Source organism: Dermochelys coriacea, chromosome 1 (assembly GCF_009764565.3).
Source record: "Dermochelys coriacea isolate rDerCor1 chromosome 1, rDerCor1.pri.v4, whole genome shotgun sequence".
In the NCBI taxonomy this organism is placed as follows: Eukaryota; Metazoa; Chordata; order Testudines; family Dermochelyidae; genus Dermochelys; species Dermochelys coriacea.
In genome coordinates this window covers 237,037,417-237,052,553 of record NC_050068.2, presented here as the reverse complement: position 1 = coordinate 237,052,553, position 15,137 = coordinate 237,037,417, and positions in this window count along the sequence as shown.

The window sequence follows — 15,137 nt, the reverse complement described above, 5'->3', positions numbered from 1 at the left end:
CTGAACAAGACATACTCTTCAGTACCTGAGTTCCAGTCAGGACTACTGTTCCATCATGTTTGTTATCTTTTAATATCTGGTTTAACTTCCTGCACGAATAGTTCTAGTTCCTCCATTTTGTTACCATTGGCCCCTCACATTGGTGTGCAGACATCTTAGTTTCTTCTCAGCTTCACCCAGATTCTTTGCCCAATTAGGTACAGTCATTCCACTGCCAGTATCACCTACTTGACTATTAGTGCCAGTACCAATGACACTTTCTCCCACTCTGTTCCTTTCTCCATGGCTGTATCATCTAACTTGATTTTTCTTCTGCTCAGTGTTAGAAACAGGCATGGAGATTACGTGAGCATCTCTCAATTGTCTCCCTGAACTCCTAGTTTAAAGCTCTTAAGGAGTTGTGCCAGACTGCATACCAGAAATCTGTTTCTCTCCCTACTCAGGTGGAGTCCATTTCATGAGAACAGTCCTGTCCATGAATGCCTCCCAGTGGTCAGACATCCCAAAACCATCTGTATAGCACCACAGCCTGAGCCATCTGTTGATCATCATAGTCTGGTCTCACTCTCCTCCTCTAAGGAGAAGTAGATTCCCACTGAAGATCACCTGAGCCTCTGTTTCTTTAAGCATCTTCCCCAGCCTGGCATAATCTCCCTTGATGTGTTCCAGTGAGAATCTAGCTCTATAATTTGTTTCCCATGTGAAGGGCAATCAGTGGAGTCTTTCCTGCTCCCATTAGGATCCCCTTCAGCCTCAGGTCTACATCTTGTATCTTAGCTCCCAACAGACAACGCAGCCTTCTGTTCTCTGGATCAGGTCTGTTGACAGGTCTGTCTGTTCTTCTTAGCAGGGAGACACCAATCCCAGACCAGCCTTTTCCTGGTGTTGGTGAGAGTCTGATCTCACTTGCAATCTTCTGCCAGTCATCCTCTATCCTCCTGGGGCTCTTTCTGGCTTTCTTCCTTGCCCTCCCACCTGTTGCTGCCCACTGTGCCTCTTCATTTCTCCACTTGGCAGACCTGTTCCTGAGCTCTATCTCCTTCACTAGCTGGTTTTTTCCTCTGCCTGGTTCTCCTAGTCACATGCTTCCACTGGCCATTTCCCTCACCCAGCAGCCTCCCCTCCCAATTCTTCAGTCCACTTGCATCTGCAAGACTTGAGTCTCCTCTTCAGCCTCCTCTTGCCTTCTTTCCATCATCTGCTTGAATCCCCTTGAAAACTCAACCATAGTTTCTACCTGTTTCTTCCATCCTCAGACCTTCTCTTCCATCAGCTCTATCAGGTGGCTCTTCATACAAATGAAACTTTTCAGGTAACTGCTCCAGGACAGCATACATGCCGCAGCTTCCACATCTGGTCATCTTCATTGTCTCTTCCATTCCTTGGGTCACTACTACTGCTGCCTCTGTAGCGGTCATAGCCTGCCTTCTTAAGCACCTGTCAGAGGGCAGGGAGAAGGGACAAAAACCTCACATATAAATTAAACAAAAATAGGACACCACATACTCCCTCCCCCAAGTTCCCCTCTTTCCAGCTCTGTTTGCTGGCTCCTGCGCCATAGCAAGCAATGACAGTTATTAAATCTTTATTGCACAGGTGTACAAAGATTGAGACTAGAAACATTGGAAGCAGGTATTCATCAGGAAAATGGCATTGGCACGGCACAGTCTCTGAACTATCCAGGCAACCATAAAGTGGCTGCATAAAAAACATCTCACAGCAGTAAAGAAAAATACTATAAATGCACTGGTTTCAGAGTAGCAGCCGTGTTAGTCTGTATTCGCAAAAAGAAAAGGAGTACTTGTGGCACCTTAGAGACTAGTACACTCCTTTTCTTTTTGTAAATGCACTGTAATCCTTTCAGATTGTTCACGTCATTTGCATAAATGTATAATTCTTAAATACTGTTTTCCAGTTCAGCTCCCCACAGGCTTAGTGGGAGCCATTCACTAGTTTGGCTAAGACTCAGATTGAGACCATTTTGACCCATATCATATCAATAATTTGATCCCTAGTGCTACACACAAAAAAACACACCCACCCAGAAACTTTTGAAAAATGGTTATTGGGGTGGGAGGGTTATATCTATGCAACACGCAGCTCAAATGACCCAAAATTTAGTCACTAAACCTGCCGTACACCCTCTTGAGGCACACCACATTTCAAAAGGATCTGACTAAGCATTTAAAGGACTTCAGAAGTTCCACCATAAAACAGAAATCAGGACAACCTCAGTTAGAGTGGACCTGCTGCCCCACTAGACATTTCTAGCCCTGCAGTTTCTATGGCTAAGAATAAGTGAATTTTGTCTTTCAAAAGGAGACTATAGGGACAGATTCTCAGGTCAGGTCTGGCCAAGATGCTTTAAGCTATCTTTGTGGTTCACTAATCCTGGGGCTAGCTGGGGATTGATCCATTTCTCTGTACTGTATAACTTTAAGCTGCTGTGAATTATTCCCGACTGCCTACACCCCAAGAAGCTGTTCTGGCAATGCAATTGCTAGAGTGCAAACACACCGTGGTTACATCTTCTCCCAGCTAGGCACTCTAAGCTATAAACTGGGAAGAGAGGCAGTACGCAGCCACTTTCGTTCCTAGCCCTCATATAGATTTCTTATTAAGCCGAAGGAACCCCATGTAGCCATTTAAGTTTTTTTTTTCAGCTGCTGTGTTCTAGTATAGAGCAAAGCCAGGGTGTAGATCTGGCCCTACATTCTATAGGCAGCTTTAATTGCCTCACATCTAAATTAATACGTGATCTTTGCGCCGAAGTTCAGCTCCAGATTCAACTTTCCCAAAATGCAGGAGTGTTTGAATCCAGGATTTTGGTTTGGGCTGATTGCTAAAATAAATGACAATTCTAAAGAGAGGCAGAGGCAGGAGGGAATGAAGGTTTGTAGAGGGTTATGTCTTCAAGCAGATTTTTTTTTCCAATTCATGAATTGCTGATTCTATGAGAGATCATCAGATAAAACTCAATTGAAGTCTGTGTAAGGACAGAGGAATAAGTGGAGTAAGAACTTCAGTATTTGACATATAGTGTGATAGAATGAAAGAACCTGGATGGTTTCACTGAATTGAAATTTTGGTTATAGGACCAAATGAAACCCTCAGTTATGTATGCACAACCTCCCTTGATGTCAGTGAAGTGCACTACTTATGCTAGTAGCGTGTAACCAATGGCAGAAAACAGTGCTGTTTTTGGAGGCAGTTTGTTATGAAGTTCCAATATAAACAGCATTCGATTGCATATACTTTGTACTGAAGAGGTGAGATATTACTAAGATGAAGTAGAAATACAAACTATGACAGAGCACTCATCAGAATTCATAGCTTACAAAAACAAAACTGAGGTACAAGTAAAAGGATGCTGGAACGGATAGGGACAGACCAATATGAATGGCAGTTGAGAGAAGCAGATGCTCAAAAGTGTACAGAGAACTAATGAAAGGGCTATTGTGTTTTTATTATTGTCTTATTTCTTAGAGTACATCTTGAAGGCACATTTACTTGCCGTGTGTTACTTTAGTTTGTTGCATGCAGAATGCAAAACTTGTAAATTGTTATACTTCCACTAAGTGTTGTGTAACTCATCTGTATATGTCAATGTTACATAGCTATGTTAGCTGTAAATAAACATTTCTTTTGACAGATAAGCTGTGACAGAATGAATTTGAGAGTGATGTTGTGATTGCATGCCATATCATTAATAATAAAAACAGCAGTCCATTAAAGAAGCAGTTTCCCTGATGGTATCCACATTTCCTCAAGTGATTCAGTCACTTATATTTTTAGTTCCTGCATAATCAGTTTTGATTGGTTGAAAAAAAATGGACATTGAAAACCTAGTGTTTAAATAAAAGTTTCTTCATCACACTAGCAGCTAAATTAAAAATGGATAACATTCAGTACTGAATTAGCTAACCTGTTAAGGCTTAATGAATATATGCCGATTTCTTTTGAAGAGTGGAGATGTTTGAGAACCAAAATCAGTTTACATATCTAGTTATGAAAAAACCTGCCATGAATTCTGCTGATTTTGTAAAATGTAAAACTTCCAATCACACACACCACAATTTTAAACTCAACATTTGTATAGGAAATGCATTATTAATTCTGCCTACATCAGTTTCCTTTGCTATGCCTAAGGTGTCCTATTTTATCCTAAGAGTATGTTTTATATTACATGTAACTCATTTACTCAGTTTACTAGAATTGTAGACTGAAAGTACAAATGGCAATATCTATGTATTCTCTCTCATTTACCAAATTACTTTTACAGTCTGACAGGCTAGAAAACATTCTTACTTATGAAAAGGAGCTAAATTGATTGTACAGTGCAAGATTAAATGGGAAAGCTCTAGCTAAAATCATAAAGTATCTGAATCTTGCTGCTTAAACTGAAATGAGGGAACTTTTACCCTGATCCTAAAAGCAAACAATTAATTGGGATAGACTAGTATAAGTACTAGTATGTACTATGCTAACATATACATAGCTCAGTTAATCACAAATCATAAATACAGAAATCCCCTTATTCTCTACTGAAATAGAACCCCCTTATGGTGTTAAACATGGTCTCTAGAGGACAAAAACTAAACATTTTATGGTGGGAAGTGAATTGACATGGTAGAGGCAATTAACATAGGCAGAATGTAACTACCTAAACTGGAATTGGGCCAGAACATTAGCATCATCATGCCTACTCTAATACTGCCAGGGGATCTTTCCATGACCACAAATAATCTGGGTCTCTGTTTTACATCTCAACCTAAAGGCAGAACATCAAGCTCCATAGTGTCCAAGGATGAAGCAGTGTGGTTTTGGTAGAGCTGGTCAGGAAATGTTTATTCCAACATTTGACAAAGTATGCAAAAAAATTTTGGTTTTGACTAAATCTCAGGTGCCCCCCCCAATCAAACATTTTTGGAAAAAAACTTGACCAATTGTAGTTTTTGGTTTCCTGTTGATTCAGAGAGAAGAGGACTGCCCATCAAATCACCAATATGACTGTATTCAGCTTTCTGGGTTGTATCTGAAGCACTCCAGTCCAAGTACAGCTACATTTTGCTTCTGTTTAGCTTTCAAGAAGCTAATGAAATTCGTGTCCAAGTTGGATATAGCTGCAAAACGGGGACTGTACAACACCACTTGTCAGAACTAACCCACAAGCCTCTGAAACAAACGTTTCCCATCCCATAAAAAGGCTTTTAAAGAGCTATCAGAGACCTGACATTTCCCCATTCACACAGAGGGGATCCCTGTACAAAATTCTTCTTTATGTCAGTAATCCAGCAAATCTTTTCAGCTAGAGATTTTCCAGACAGATTCTTTACACAGCTCTGGCCCTTTGGGGCCACTCAGGTAACTCCCCTCCTTCTACTGTGCCAAGCAAAGCTCTGCTGTAGGACAGAATCTCATTCACAAATTTGCAAGTTCTTAAAAACTGTGCTCAGTTTTCTCAAAGTCAAAGGATAGACTTTTAGAAACTTCACCTCTCTCTGTATGGGGATCTAAAGTGACTGGGCTGAAAAGCATGCCTGAGTCTGTGTTGGAGAGAAAGTATTCAGGATCACAGATTATAGTCACAAGGCTGCCGTGAAGCACCGAGGCTGCCAAGTACACAAGTGCATGTGAGCCCTGTCAATGTTAACTAGCACTTTAGTCCAGTGCAAGGAATCAGTATTAGGCCAGTTACCAGTTCTAAAGAAATAGCGTCAGGTTCCACTAAATTCACCTTTGAGAGACATGAAGCTGAGTGGTTCCTTCTCACCTAGTCTCAGCCATAGACTTGAGTCATGGTTGGGGCTGCTTGTCTGGTCCCTCTCCAATTTCTTCCTCACTGGCAGTATCCCAAAGGGAAGAGGTGAGCATGTTTATAAAATGAAGGAGATTAATGTGCTGGAGCTGTGACAAATTATTGCTATCCATAAAGAGACAAATCAAGGAGATTATATCAAAATGTAATTATAGCTCTATTTTGCAAGCACTTCATCTTCTGATATGAAGCCACTTTTAAAACAAAATGATTTTGGAATTGCTTTTCTGTGTAACTTGCCAACAAGAACAAAATATATATTTTCTCTGATTTGCTAAATTTGGAGGATTTTTTTTCCAGCCTGGGAGATTGGCTTGACTAATGTAAAAATTAAAAATATCTAAACAAGTATATTCTGCCAAGTGCAATGAGTCCGTGATACATCATAGTTTGAGATCATTGGGTCTTTAAATATTCATAGAGATGGGCTTTATTCTTGATTCTTCCAAGTGTAACAGTCAGTAGAGAGAATGGCTTGGCAGAGTACTCCCATGGAGACAAAGCCTAAAAATTGATGAACTAGAAAATACTTGTTCTCTAGATGGAAATTGGGCCAAGACATTCAGTTTAGATTTAAATCCAGAGACAATCTTCCCCAAAGCTTGAGGAAGTCTACACCTGGGATTTTAGTTTGGGTCTGACTGTTAGCATTTTTCAGGGTGCATGAACACAAGTGTGGTGTTTTCCTTTAACTTAGTTGGTGATCTTTAACTTGACCCTCTTGTGACATTTCTTTAATATGTACTATAAAAATGTAGAACAATCTGCTACGGAAATGTATGATGGATAATCATCTGGTATTTACAGGGAGATTAACTAGATCAGTGGTTCTTAAATTTATTTTGATTGGCCCCGCCCTTCTTTGTATCTGTAGTCATTTATGCCTCCTCTCTCCCCCCAGTACATGTACTGCCACCCAGCTCTGAAGGCAGAGCAGAGGCTCCTGGCCAGGCACCCAGCTCTGAAGTCAGTGCCATGCCAGCAGCAGCACAGAAGTAAGGCTGACAAAGGGATATTCATCAATATCACTTTTCACAGCAGACTTAGCACCCCATTGCCATCCTTACTTCTGCACTGCTGCTGCCAATCTGGGATGGACAGCCAGAGTCCCACCACCTCCAGGGGAGGGGGGGGAAGGCAAGAGCCTGAGCCCAGGTGGTGTGGCTCCAGGTGTCCCCTTTATCCCCACCTCCTAGGTGTGCACAGCCATTTTGCATGAGCCCCAGCCACCCAGGGTGGACAGCCAGAGCTCTTTTAAAAAAATTAAAATTAAAAATTAAAAAAAATTAAAAAGCACAGCTCACTGCTGTCTTGGGAGGCCCACCCCATAGTTTGAGAACCACTGAAGCAGAGGATTTAACAGGTCTTTTCCATCTTGAGAAACAGGCCTAACCCTAACCCATGTCTACATCTGAGAGTTCTCAATTATATTTCAATAGAGTTACTTGGTTGTAGCTAACATGTTAGTGCATCCAAACATGATACTTGCACACGTTTAGCAGATTTGCAGTTATACCTCCGATCCACATTAGGGCTATACTCCAAAAGTGTCTTCTAGCAGGGGCACCTCTACCAATTTTGCCACCCCAAGCAGTCGCCACCGAATTTCCGCTGCTGCAACAGCGGCAGAGCTGCCACCAAATTGCCACCATGGGACACGGACTGCCGCCCCAAGCATGCTTGGAGTCAGCTCTGCTTCTGGGCATGCATCTCAGAGTTCCTGACATTGATTTCTGGGTTTGAACTGTCCCATAGTTGGAGATTCAGTCCATTATAAAGAAAGGCTCAGTCATGAAATTCAGATTTACAATTTGTTTCAAATTTCCCTAAATTTAAGAGATGTTCAGATCCTTAGGTTAGCCCTGTTTATACCAATTCCTCAGCTTCTTTTCTGTGAATCCAAGAAAACTAAATAAAAGATCACACTAACTTTGAGGGCTCTGAAACATGACATTGTCATGTGATTGGCTGTGGCCATCTTTAAGACATCAGAAAGATAGGATATAGTAATCCAGGAGCTCTATGAACATACTACAAGTATTCTAGGTTACTATGATAAATAAAAGAAAAGGAGTACTTGTGGCACCTTAGACTAAAATTTATTTGAGCATAAGCTTTCGTGAGCTACATCGGAATGCATCCGATGAAGTAAGCTGTAGCTCACGAAAGCTTATGCTCAAATAAATTTGTTAGTCTCTAAAGTGCCACAAGTATTCCTTTTCTTTTTGCGAATACAGACTAACACGGCTGCTACTCTGAAACCTATGATAAATAACTAAAGATACAGCTCATGCAAAAAGGTCATAGCTGCAGGAACATAACTATATACTATATCACTTCATAATCCTTAGAGAAGACAAAAGGGTTATTTGATACAGTGTAACTTAAAAATTAACATTTACTTTTGCCAGTCTGTGGATTCAAAACCCGACAGATGGGACCAAAAACAAAAACCATGATTCCAAAGTGTTTTTCCCCCCCTGCCATCATGTTTCAGTATATTATGTGTAGCTTTGAAGTGTCATCTGGACTTCACTGGGGAGGGGAGGGATTGTCTTGTTTCATGGTTGATAAAAAGTTTTTTAAAAGTCACTAATTTTTAAACTACTGTTTTAAAAAAATGGTCTTTGAAACTCTAGATCTATGAGGGTTTTGCCACAACTAACAGTACTGTCAAATTTCTATACAATGCTGGACACATGGGATCAGGGCTATACATGATAATAAAGGAACTGGCTACATGATTTTGAATGACTTTGCTTGATATAGAATGCAAAAGTGCTTTTGCGGATATTGCAAATTTGGTCCCTGACCCAGCAATGGAATCCACTACCATGGACACTTATTGGATTCTGGGTAGGCAGCTGGCATCTGCTTTGTCAGATCACATTGCAGGATTGGGAGTTTAATACTTGAATCATGACCATTAGGCCATTGCATAACTGTGAAATGAATTGCAAAAATGTGAGAAGGACTTATTTTTTTCAAATTAAAATACCACCAAAACTCTACACATTCTTACAGTTTGGTTCATGTCCACTGTGGATTGTGTAGTGAACTAAGCATCCGGCTTGTAATATGTAGGCTCCCTGGAACCAGAGATTCAGATTTGGCCAGGGCAGAGGCAACTAAGCTCTTTATTCTTCTGAACCAAAAAAAAAAAAAAAGTATGCATTATAGTTACTGACAGAGCCTAAATTCCTTAACTCCCAGTCTTTACCTACTGGATTATGCTGCCACCTCATTAGATTTTTAATAGCTACTAGTTACTAAGAGTGGCTATGAAAACAAGCGCAGCAACTGTGAGTGGGCAGTAGAACTGGTTTTATGAAGAAAGATATTGTTGGCTAGAACACCAACAATCAATCCTGCTCTTGCTGGAAAAGTGCCTAGGCATCTTTAACAATCACCTAACAAAGCTCTAAGATTTTGTTTTATTCTTATTTGAAGATCACCTGGACCACTAGTACTTACCCAGAAACTGCACAGCAGGTATCAGCTTTGGGTGTCCAGTCCTGTAGCCTCAATTTGCTTATAAGTCCATCAGTGTGTTATATGAACAACAATTGCAACATCAAGCCTTTAGACAGAAGTCCATGGAAAGCTGAATGCTTGTTCCTTTGGCTCAATACCCATTAGTGCCACCAATAAACATACTTGTGAGTAAATTTTATATTGGAATTGCATTTCTCTGTAATAACTGGTGGTGTTCAGTCTGAGAATATGTTCCACTACAGAATGTGGTCCAGGAGGTAGATATAGTAAATACTTAAGCAGAATTAATCTTACATAAATGATCTGATTCAACAACTCATCAGCTACACAACAAGAGAAGCTTTATAAAATTGTCTTTATTCTACTAATTCAGGCCAGTGTTGTCAATGGAGTTGGTGAGATTTACAGTATTGTGTTTGGAGGCAGATTTAACCTGACCCAAACATTTAAGATGGGCAAGTAAAAACAGAGTTGAGAAACATTTTATATATATTATATATTTTACTTTGCATTATACGACTGCTAATAAAGTAAATATTAATTCTGAGGCTCTAATGCCTCAAGGCCTGTAGGCACCTCAATAGAAAATAGAAAGAAAGTTGCATGCACAAGTCATCTTTTAAAATAAATAAAATATCCTATAAATAATAATCAAGTTTGTGAGCTACGATCTTGTACATCCACCTACAAGAAACAAACCCCACAAACAATGAAAGGAAAGGAAACCAGCCAATGAGTCTAATCTAAAAATAAGGGTACAGCCATCAATATTCTTTTACATTTTGTGACAAAGTTCCTCCTCTATCTTGGTGGGTCTTGTGCTTACTGGTGGATTTGCTCACCTTGGAGCTTCATGGCAGCCCTCAGTTTGGCCATTTTTGTGAACTCACAGTCCAGGTCAACTCGTCCTGTGTCTGACCAGGAGTTGGGAGGTTTGGGGGGAACCTGAGCCCGCCCTCTACTCTGGGTTCCAGCTCAGGGCCTGGTGGAATGCAGCTGTCTAGAGTGCCTCCTGGAACAGCTGTGCGACAGCTACAACTCCCTGGGCTATTTCCCCATGGCCTCCTCCCAACACCTTCTTTATCCTCACCATAGGACCTTCCTCCTGGTGTCTGATAATGCTTGTACTCCTCAGTCCTCCAACAGTCCACGTTCTCACTCTCAGCTCCTAGTGCCTCTTGCTCCCAGCTCCTTACACCACACCACAAACTGAAGTGAGCTCCTTTTTAAACCCAGGTGCCCTGATTAGCCTGCCTTAATTGATTCTAGCAGCTTCTTAATTGGCTGCAGGTGTTCTAATCAGCCTGTCTGTCTTAATTGTCTCCAGAAGGTTCCTGATTGTACTGGAACCTTCCCTGTTACCTTACCCAGGGAAAAGGGACCTACTTAGCCTGGGGCTAATATATCTGCCTTCTCTTACTCTCCAATAGCCATCTGGCCAGAGCCTGTTACAATTTTTATATATTTAGAATACTTTGTACTTGTGTACGCCTTCCTTTCAAAGATCTCAAAGTGCAGTCTTTATATTAAGTTCATAGCAGCCCTGTGTAGTAGCATTATCTCTATTTTACAAATGGGAAACTAAGGCATAGCTATGGTAAGCAATATGCGTATTGTCACAAAGTGAGTAAGTGGCCAAGCTCAAAACCAAATCCAGGAGTCCTGACTCTCTGGCCCTTGCTCTATTTATTAGACACACACTTATTTCTTATAGTGTTTATAAAGCTGTCTTATTGTATTTAAATCAGATCAATTTTTTCATATGGCTCAGTATGGCTGTGCACTCTCACCTCTTGTGAGCGCCTCCGGTCGGATAGGTACAAACCTGCACACTCACTCTGCTCCTGGCACCCCCAGTCAGCTGTTAACCTCATCAGGCAGGTCTTCAGTGACTCAGCCCTCCAGCCAAGGTACACACTGTCTAAACACATGAAGGAAATCTTTTCAGGGTAAAAGATCCAACAATAGTTGCCCTCTTCAGGGTCTTCAGCCTCCTCTCAAGGCCTATTTAAATTTTAGCCCCTTTCTTGGGCTTTTATAGTGAGTTTTATTCTCTTCTAAAGTCTTAGGCCACTTCCCCAGTGAAGGGACCCAGACCCACCCACACTACTCCAGGTCCCAGACTAGGGACCCTACAAATAGTAGCCACATGCTGCGTCCTTTAACTCCATTGCTGCTTCTATTCCCCGAGCTACTTCCCACATAGCCCCTTTTTATTAACTTTTACTTCAGTGTTCTCTGTCTTTTCCCTGCTTGAGCAGGGTCTCTTCCAAGCCTCTTACCTGTGGAGTTTCACAGCCATCTGGTCCTTTGTCCTGCTTCTAGTCCCAGTCAAGAATTGAATTGCTCAGCCCCTGCAGTTCCTTTTAACTAAGCCTGGTGAACTCTGATTGGCTGCTTTCATGCAGCCTTTCTAAACAGGCCTGGAGGACCCACCTTTACTGCTCCCTGCACCCAGACCATCCCCCGTGACTGAGCCTCCCCGCACTCAAACCCCCACTCCAATGAGCCTCATCCCCCCTGCACATGCACCCTGACAAGCCCCTCACACCCAGACCTCCACCCCACTGAGCTCCAACCAGCTGCATCTGGACCTGCACCCCACCAAGTCCCACTCCCCCAAATCCTGAATTCCCCCACTCACATACCCCCTGCTGAGCCCTGTTTTCCGACACTCAGGACCCCCCTACTGAGCCCCAACCACCTTCCCCGAACTCACCTGCAGAAGCCCATTTCCCCTCCACCCAGAACCCCGCAAAGAGCCCCTGTATATCCAGATCCCCCCATACCTGGACTCCGCACAGAGCCACCCACACCCAGATTGCCCCACACAAACCCTCTCACCCCACAACTGAATCCCCACACACTAAGCCCCTCCACACTTGGATCTTGCCTGGCTAAGCCTGCTTTCCCCACACCTGCATCAGGGACCAGGGCTGGACATGCACGCAAGACTCTGTCCCTCTTGCTTGCTATCTTGATATACCTAGCATGGAGGGAGAGAGGCCTGGGGTGTTTCTGGGGAAGGCCCAGCCCTTGCACTGTGTCAGAGTCGGGTGCAGCCTCACTGCTAAGTCTGTGTCCTGCGAGTGATATCCACTTTATTGACAAATAAAATATGCCAAATTTTAAAATTTTGTGTGCAGAATTTTTATTTTTGGAGGCAATTGGAATTTTAAATTTTTGGTGCAAAATTCCCTCAGAAGTAGATTGTATGGTTACAGCAGCTTCATGCTTTTATCCTGTTACTCTAGTATTTTTTAAGACAACATTATATAATTAGTTGCTCCTGAAATGTTGGGCTAAAGTGTTAATAGTAATTCATTCCCATAGTAGTGCTGGTAGTACCTGTGTAAAAATGTACATGTACATTGGTGGTGGTGAAAGTAGCAACATCTGTAGGTAAGGTTGTTTAACACTTTCCATTACAAGATCCTGGTTTTGGTTGTTTATAACTTTGCTAAAGTTTAACAATTTGTCATGAAATTTTCCATGCTAAGTGTTTGCCTCACGCTGAAATTAAAAAAAAAAAAATCAGCAAAACCAGCCCAACTGTTTCTCTGAATGAGGGTAAGGAAAAATATGCTGTTGGACCTATCATCTTTACTAGCATGGTTAGGCAGCCAAGAGCATTTTCTTCAAGGGTACACTGCAACCTCCATATTTCAGGAACCAGAGTGAGACCAGGGATATAAAGTTTAAACCAGAACTCTCTTTATTAGTTACATGACAAGATAGTTTCTGCCAGGGCCATTCTTAGGATTTATGGGGCCTATGCAGTAACATTAAACTGGTGCCCCTATGCCCAATGGCAGCCCTGGCTCGCATGTGTATTTTAGATAAGGGTAGTCTATTGAAGGATTTATTTTAAAAGCTATCTGTCTGACGATCCAACCATTTAAGGCTAACGATGAATACTCAGATTGTGCATCTAAACATCTATGCAAGGATTTTTTAGAGATGTGATTTTATAACTTCAGCAAAACACTAATTAAATATTTTTAAAACAAATTTTAAACTGAGGTCCTGTAGACTAACATGTTCTGAGTAGATATTACAGTAATGCTCAACTGTTTTTGTCAGTAAATTCAGAAACTGACAGTATATACCTGGGGGTTGGTAAATGCCTGTTAAATGGCTTCATTACCACTTGAATGGCTCTTTAACAGTTTCAGTGTTGTGCTAATAGGTCTGGAAGGCTTTTTCAGTTTTAATTACTAGATTCCCTCTGGAGGAATCAGAGTAGCAGCTGTGTTAGTCTGTATTCGCAAAAAGAAAAGGAGTACTTGTGGCACCTTAGGGACTAACAAATTTATTTGAGCATAAGCTTTCGTGAGCTACAGCTCTGATGAAGTGAGCTGTAGCTCACGAAAGCTTATGCTCAAATAAATTTGTTAGTCTCTAAGGTGCCACAAGTACTCCTTTCCTCGGGAGAAAGACTCACCAGGCTGCAGGAGCTAGCTGTGGTGGGAGCCTGCAGGAAGGGTCAGAGCAGGGATAGGAAGAGGTGGGAGGGTGGACATTAAGATCCAGGGGTACCCCACATTTTCAGGTGCTGCTTATAACTAAGGACAGCCCTGGCTTCTACAGACTGTGAGCATACAGACCCTGAAAGTATATCTTCACTTATGGTGACATATAAAGTACAAACACTGCATGACCAGCAACAGGTATGAATAGCAGCGTATGTGGTGAGGCATAGCTAATGTGACTAGAGTAGAATACCGTACATACCTGAACCTTAGCGAACATAGGCACTGACTCTGGGGCTATTCCAGGGCTGGAGCACGCCCAGAAAAAATAGTAGGTGCTCAGCACCCACCAGCTGCCCCTTGGATTAGCTCCTCCCTCTTCTGTTCAGCAGTGTGCAGGAGGCGCTGGGGGAGGAGCGGGGGCAGGAAGAGCCGAGGGGAGGGGGCAGAACAGGGCAGGAAGAGGCGGAGCAGGGGTCCAGCACTCCTGGGGAAATAGCAAAGTTGGCGCCTCTGTTAGAGTGTATACCCTTCATGGCTCTCTACACGCCCAAGCAGTGCCTCCCATATCTACACTGCTATGTTTAGCAATGTAATGTCCTGCTGCCTCCCTACTGCAAGAGCCTTTCCCTGCTACCTCCCCCTACTGGAGCCTTTCCCCTCTTCCTTCCAGCTGCCGGCGCCTTTTGCTGCCGTGTGCAGTTACAAACAGCAGCAACAAGCATGGACGCAGCCTGCATTTCACTGTAACATGTAGCTACACATTTCCTACACCTCACTGCAAGGCTTGAGTGTGTCTGCTTCATGTGAGAAACCCCTCCCAGAAGGAGGCCTTCCGGTGACTAATTTTAAGGAGACTGTATCCTAATATACTACGGTGCTCGTGTTAAAAAACTGTTTCATTAAGAAGCATTGGAGCAGGGACTGAAAATTTGCAGAGGGAAGGGAAGGAGGAGGCACCTTTGTCAGGGAGGTGTCTTTTTCCATCCCTGTGTAAAATTTGCCTAAATTTAGTCAAATTATAAGCCTCTGAAAATCTGTTTCCACATGCTCAGTAGAGGTGTGTTAAAGTTTGGCACCTAAATTCTCTGAATATTCTATCTGCACTGCTCCTATGTGCCAACAAAACTGCACGTGTGCCATCCTCTTGAGCAACTGAGTATGTTCCATCCCCAAGCTGCAGGGGCTTAGCAGCATTTTCCCAGCATTTGTGGGAGCCAGGGGGTGGTGCTTGGCTCTGGAATTGAGAGCAGGGAGCCTGCCTCTCCCATTCTGCTGATGTTCCCCCTGCTGGGGCCCAGAGAGAAAGGAGGAGAAGCCAGAGGAAGGTTGACTGGTGAATCAGGTTGTAG